Below are 7,746 nucleotides of genomic sequence, written 5' to 3'. Positions count from 1 at the left end.
GTTCTTAGCTCAAAACATGATCCACAAAGTGTATAATTTAAGAAAGTTCTAAAAAAATTTTTTTTCAATCAATAGGGGTGCCCTATAGATCAAATCATTGGAAAATATCATGATTTTGACTAAGCTTAATATATACATATGTAAAATGAGAAAGTGCAGCTAAAAATCTTAAAATGAAATGCAAGAGTGTTGAGATTAGAAACTTGTTACCCAAAAATGCTGAATGGTCAGACGACCTTCCCACACTTAAAAGTTTGCACCTAAAAATGAGCAAGGGGGTACGACGACTTTCCGAGTTGCCACCTTCAGCTGGTGGGTTAACCGGTGCTACGTGTTCTTCCTTCCGCTTCCATTTTTGCTTATGGTGCATCAATAATGAAAAACAAAATAAACACCGTAAGATGAAAACATACAAAATTAAGGAAGCATGAATTTTTGGAATGAGGTAAGAACCACTAGAATGGAGTGAGTGAATTAGTGTGACATTAATGAAAAATAGGTGTGCGGGTTCTAAAATTGCGCGCGGTTTATAACACACACACGCTAGTATAAAAGTGATGTAACAATTACACAAAAGAGAACATGCACTTCACTCATTCTAGTGTGCTTGGGATGCTTTAAAAGACTTGTAGGTTAAGGCAACCAAACAAGTAGTGAAGAAGCATGAAATCATTCAAGCAAAAATCAAGCGATTGTCAAATTGGATAATGAATGGGCATTGATTGATGTGTAAGTGAACTTAATGAACATAATGGTATATGAAACTTACACCACAATCAATGACACCTATTGAAGTTGTTGCAACACCTAAGTGACATAGAGGTGAAACACATGGATGATATGGAACTTAGAAAAAGAAATATAAGAGTTAAGATCAATCACATAGCAAGCATAGTCCACAAAGCTTGAAAAGCTCAAAAATATGTCACTAGGTAAGCTTTCGATCCAATTTCACACCCACACTCTCAATGCATGAAATAGGTGATATGAACAAAGGGTCAATCATAAACAAGCATCACCTAAAAAAAATGCATTGACAATGTACAATTGCCTAATAATAGATGATGAATGCATGGTTGCCAAAACATGTAATTCAAAGAGTTAAGATGCATGAAGGCAATGTAACATGTACTTGGTATTCAAAAGCATTAAACATGAAAAGTTCCGAACCAAGTAACCAAATATAACCTCAACAAAGAATCCAACAATGACAATTAACATCAATGATGTTAAACTAACATCTTATTAGTAATAAGCAGCAGTAAATAGTAAACAAGATTAGTAATCCAACACTTATAATGGAAAACAAAAATTAAACTAACTAACTAACTAAAAGAAATGCTGTTACATGGTGTTTGGTAGTGTTGGATGATGTTTGAAGGGTGGAAAGAGAAGAAAAGAAGGAAAGGAATGGAAAGAAGAGAAGAAAAGAAGGTGAGTGAAACAGGGCAATCCACGCGTGCGCGTCATGTGCGCGTAAGCGTGGATTGATGAAAGGGAAGCGACGCGTATGCGCGGCTGACGCGTACGAGTGCATGGCAAAGCAGAGAGTCGACGCGTATGCGCAAGGTACACGTGCGCATGCCCTGGGGCACAAAGTTGGCACACTTGAGGCACAACTCTCGGGTGAATGTATGGGAAGTGGAAAAATTCAATCCACGCGTACGCGTGCATGACGCGTGCGCCTGGATGGCCGAAAATACTTGGGCACGCGTACGCGTGAAGCACGCGTATGCGTGGACGGTGCTCTGTTTTTCAAAATTTTTCTATGTTTTTGCACCAAACCAAGCATTTCAAACCTCCAAACAGCTACCAAAACATCATAAAACCTTATTTAACCTACTAGATTCCCAAATAAACTCAACTAAGCAATCAAAATAATGAATTAAACTTATTTTACCAATATTTACAAAAGAGAGAATGAAAAGATGTTACCATGGTGGGGTGTCTCCCACCTAGCACTTTTGTTTATTGTCCTTAAGTTGGACTTATGGGGAGCTCTTCATCAAGGTGGCTTGCGCTTGAATCCATCCTTGAACATCCACCAATTCTTGGACTTCCATTGTGCTTCATCATTCAAAGTAAATAACGCCAAGCTTTGATGGAGTTCTTCACAAACCATAGGCTCCCAAAGTTGATCTTCTTTGTGCGATCCGGGATCCCACACTTTGTTTTCACACCTGTCCTTGAGTTGATCATAGTGATTTTCTCCAGGTGGAAAGAGAGATGAATTCTCATGGAAGCACCAAACTATCCTCCTATACCCATTCAGTTGAGCACTACACCAATCCATGCTCCTCAATTTTGAGCTTCCAACCATAATGAGCCTAGACTTACAACGCCAACCACTAAACATCCTCCTCTTACGCTTAATTCCACAAAGCGTCCTAAGTTGGCTATCCGTCTCAAGCAAACCATATTCAAGTGGGATAATAAAGCTAAGAGTTAGAAGTTTTACCCACTCAAATGAAGGATTAGATGACAACCTAGGTGGAGGAGTTCCCAACGGTCTTGACAAAACACGCTCCACTCCTGTCCATCCTTTTTGGAAGGCTTCCACCACTTGGCAAGATACTTCATGCTCTACCTCTTGCCAAGTTTCCTCAAGTTCACATTCTTCTTCACCAATGTCCTCTAGCTCTTCCCCATTACTCAAATCATACATAGGAGGCTGAGTGAAATCTACTTCATCATCAATTTCAAGCATAGTAGGGAAGGATTCTTCAAGCTCAAAAGGATCATAGTATGGAATCATCATAAATAGGAGGGCCTATTACTTGGGACACTTCTTCCAATTCTTCAATCACATTGTGCCTTGGAGGTTGTGCACTCTCCTCCTCAACATCAACTTCGAACTCCATGGAAGAAGGCTCTTCAATTTGTGCTTCCTTTATGTACTCAACATATCCTAAGGCTCCAACCACTACTTCCTCTTGTTCAATAATCTCTACCTCCTCCTCTTGTTGCATTTCTTGCTTTAACTCCTCTTTTTTACCTTGGAGCTTCAAGTTCACTCCCTCACTAAGCTCCTTGGTTGCTTCTCCATATTCAACAATGGGAGTGCCTTGATCGCATAGGCTTAGGCGGGATGAGACTATGTTGCCAATGGCTTCTACCATGATAGCCACTTTCGCTCTTAACTCCTCAAACTTCTTTTCATCTTCCTCGTGTCGCCTTAAGATATGAGATTCAAGATCTCTCAATTGTAGCATGTGGGCTTCATCGGGAGGTGATGGTGGAAGAGAGAGTTCACTATTTGAGGGAAGGTTGTTGTAATTGGAAGGTGGTTCATATTGGTGAAATTCTTGAGGTGGTGTGTGTGGACTTTGTGGTTCTTGGGAGTATTGGTGTTGGAATGGTGGCGGCTCTAGGTATGGTTGATATGGTGGTTGGTATGGTGGATACGGGTTGGGATCATATGGAGGTGGATGGTGGTAGAAGGCTTGTGAGAGTGGTGTAGGGCTATGTTGAGGAGGGGGTTCATATGCATGTGGTAGTTGTGGTTGACAATCACGATAAGGGTCATCACACACATTGGATTGGTATGCATTAGGATTAGGATTATACCCATAAGAGTGCGGAGGAGGTTGTTGCCAAGAAGGTTGTCCATAAGCTTGGGGATCCTCCCATCTTTGATTTCCAAATCCTTGATGCACATCCTCATTGAAGCTTCCATTTCCTACAACATAGTTTGAACCACACTCATAGCCAAAGTGATGAGAATTTATGGTGATAAGAGAAGACAAAAACAAAACTAACAAGAAACAAAGAAAACAAAGTCCTACACCTAGCAAAAGCCAACAAACAAACCAAAAATCAAGCTATTCATAATATATACAATAACCAATAACATAGCACCATTGTAACTCCCCGGCAACGGTGCCATTTTGATGAACGAGAATTTCTTGATGGTCTAGATTTTCTTCTTATAGAAAAGAATTACTTCGTTGTAAGCATAGCTCCAAACCAACAAACAATTCTCACATCAAAAATTTTGGTTGTCACAAAGAACAAACCCCAAATAAGAATTAACCGAAGTATTTAGACTCTGGGTTGTCTCACGAGGAATTGCAATGAAGTGTATGCTTATTGGCTATGAAGGAACAAGGGGTTTGATTTATAAGGGGCGGAAAATAAATGGCAAGAAAAGTAAATCAAGCAAGCAATTAAAGAAAGAAAAATAAAGAAAAGCAATTAATAAAGAGAGACATTCATGGCAAGAATTGAGATCATAGGTCTTCCATCCTAGTCACTAATAACAATAATTAATAAGAATTTATCTTATTACGTCATCCCCAGTTATGGAAGAAGATATAGGTTATCTTCCATGAGAGAAAGTCTAACAAGACTAGCTATTCTCAATCCAAATGTCCTAATTAACTCACTAATTGGATTAGCAAGAGATTAGAGTCAATGGAAATGATATTAACTAAAAACTCTAGATCACCAACATAAGTTGGGTTTTCATTAATTAAGATTGCCTAATTACTCTTTCCAAGCCAAGAATGCTCAAAGTCTACTCTAAAGGCCAACCAAGCATTTTGTCAAACACTTGGTGGGTACAAAATAAAAGCATAGTAAAAGTGCAAGAATGATAAATCTACCAACTACCAATTTCAAGAAAAGCAAATTCACAACTCAATCACCAATAAAGGAAACATCAAACATCAAATTTTATTAAATATAAACCAAATCCAACATAGAGCATTCATGAACATAAAAGGGACATGAAAGTAAATTAACACAATAACCCATGAGAATGAAAGTGTAGAAGCAAGAATTCATAAAGGAAATGAGATGAAATCATGAAATCAAAGCTAGATCTAAGAGAGAATAACCTAAGAACCCTAATTCTAGAGAGAAGAGAGAGCTTCTCTCTCTAGAAACTAACCTACATGATTCTAAGTTACAAATAATTGCTCCCCCTTTGCCCAAGCTTGAATTCTGCATGAAATAGCATTAGAAATGAGTTGGATTGGGCCCAAAATGCTCTACAAATCGCTGGCCACGATTTCACTTTAGTGAATCACGCTGCTCCATCGGTGTACACATGTACAGTGCGCGTGTGCATCTTTAAACGTGAAGTAACTATGGCATATTTTATATCATTTTGAAGCCCCGGATGTTAGCTTTCTAACACAACTAGAATCGCCTCATTTGGACCTCTGTAGCTCAAGTTATGATCGATTGAGTGTGAAAAGGTCAGGCTTGACAGCTTTACGGTTCCTTCATTTCTTCATGAGTTCTCCCACTTGCATTCTTTTCTCCTCACTTCTTCCATCCAGTACTTGCCTTATGAACCTGAAATCACTTAACAAACACATCAAGGTATCAAATGGAATTAAAGTGGATTAAATTTTGCTATTTTAAGGCCTAAAAAGCATGTTTTTACATTTAAGCACAATTCAAGGGAGAATTACAAAACCATGCTATTTCATTGAATAAATGTGGGAAAAGGTGATAAAATCCCTTAAAATAAGCATAAGATAAATCAGGAAATTGGGGTTTATCAGCCCACACATGCGCGTCCTCTGCGCAAGCGCGTGGGTAGCAAAATACCAATTCCAAGCTTCAGCTCCACCCACGCATTCGCGTGGTTCCTCCCAGGTGCTCCATTGACGCGTGCGCGTCATGCACGCGTGCGCGTCGATTACAGAACTTCACCTCGGAATTTAAATCTGCCCAAAAAGGCTAGCTTTGTGAACGTAGCGCTCTCTTCAAAAACAAGCGCCAACCACTTCCAAGTGTACGTGTCATACATGCGTACGCGTGGGTCTTCGAAAATTGCCCCTGACGCGTCACAAGTGAGCGTGGCGTTTTTTATTTGAACGCAATGTTATTCTATAGTGCTTTTCCTTCTCTTCATTTTCTCACCTAAAATCAACCAAACAAGCAATCAAAGTCTCACCAAAATCATAAAAATTTGCATCGTTCATAATAATCACTTAAATTCTTGCATAAATCTCATGATTTTGTATAAAATAGATGATGTTTGATTGACTCAAAATAATCATGAAATGCCACTCCAACCACTTACTTGTTGTGCAAGAAAGTGAATAAAACCTAATGAAACAAATGAAAAATGCTTATGAAACTAGCATAAGATGACTTGTCATCAGCGTCGCGACCAATTTTTCCAATTCCAATTTCAGATTTTTTCGAAGACGTTGGTGAGGAAAGTTGGTTCACCAATGTTCCCACCAACGTTAGGCACCCTTTTCTTTGCAACGTTGCCAGCAACGTTGGTTTGTCCTCCTTCATCAACGTTGGAGGCAATGTTGGTGAGCCAACTTTGGCCACCAATGTTGCTTCCTTCTCCTCTTCCTTGCTCTTCCTCTGCTTCTCTTCACCTATCATCAACCAAACAAATGCATTAAAGCATTGTCATAATCACAAGATTTTGCTTCATTCATAGCATTAGATAATTCTTGCATAAATCTCATGAAAATGCATAAAATTAGCAATGTTTGATTGAATCAAGGCATGCATGAAATTCTCATCCAAATACTTACTTATTGCCTAAGAAATGCATGAAACTACCCTAAAACAAACTAAAAATGGCTTGTGAAACTAGTTAAGATGCCATGGCATCACACCATATGAGGATAGACTATCCCGGATCGAGGCCTTGCTTGGAGATTTATACAAGGAGTTTAAGGACAACAAAGCATTTAAGGAGGAAGTGAGGTCTAGTATGAAAAATCAAGAGGATGCCATTAAGAAGCTTGAATGCCAAGTAGGACATCTTTCTCAACAAATCCCTAAATCTACTGACAGTTTTCCAAGTGACACTGAGAAGAATCCGAGAGGAGAAACAAGGAATGTGAGATAGGATGAGTGCAAGATCATCACCCTAAGAAGTGAGGTGACATTGGAGGAAGAAGTTAACAGGACAACAGAGCACAACCAAGAAGATCCAAAGAAGGATTTGGGAGGGGGAGAACAGGGAATTGACCCTGCACAAAGGAAAGAGCCAATGGAGAAGGAAATCCTGAAGCCATATATACCAAAGGCACCATTACCTCGAAGAGTCAGGGGTGGTGAGAAAGAGAGGACATATTCTAGATTTCTAGATAGATTCAAGTCTCTTCATATTAATATCTCCTTCATTGAAGCCCTTCAACAGATGCCATCATATATCAAATGCATGAAGGAGTTGCTAACCAAGAAAAGCCCATTGAAGGGTGGACAAACAGTGGTGATGAATAAGAGTGTAGTGCACTTATCCAGAAGGACTTACCCACGAAGAAGAAGGATCCAGGGAGTTTTCAAATCCCTTGTGCTATAGGGGACACAATGATTGATAGAGGATTTTGTGATCTTGAAGCGAGCATAAATTTAATGCCCTTGTCTCTCATGAGGAAGCTTCAAATCAATGAATTGAAACCCACAGATGTAACCCTTCAACTGGCTGATAAGACCCAGAAGCAAGTACTGAGAGTAGTTAAAAATGTGCTAGTGAAAGTACGAAGCTACTTCCTCCCCACATATTTTGTTGTTCTTGAGATGGAAGAAAGCTATTGATGCCAGGGCATCTTAGGCTAGTTTCACTAGCCTTTTTCTTTGTTTTCGATAGGTTTTATGCACTTTATTGAGCTATAAGTAAGCAAATTGGGTAGAAATTTGTGTTTGCCTATATTCATTCAACCATGAGTGAATTGATTAAATTTCATGATGATTTATGTTATGATTGCTTGTACACTAAGAATGATAAGAACCCTCATGACTTTAGCAAGGATTTGATGC

The sequence above is a fragment of the Arachis hypogaea genome, chromosome 15 (genome assembly GCF_003086295.3).
Source record: "Arachis hypogaea cultivar Tifrunner chromosome 15, arahy.Tifrunner.gnm2.J5K5, whole genome shotgun sequence".
Classification (NCBI taxonomy): domain Eukaryota; kingdom Viridiplantae; phylum Streptophyta; class Magnoliopsida; order Fabales; family Fabaceae; genus Arachis; species Arachis hypogaea.
This window is presented reverse-complemented; position numbering follows the sequence as displayed.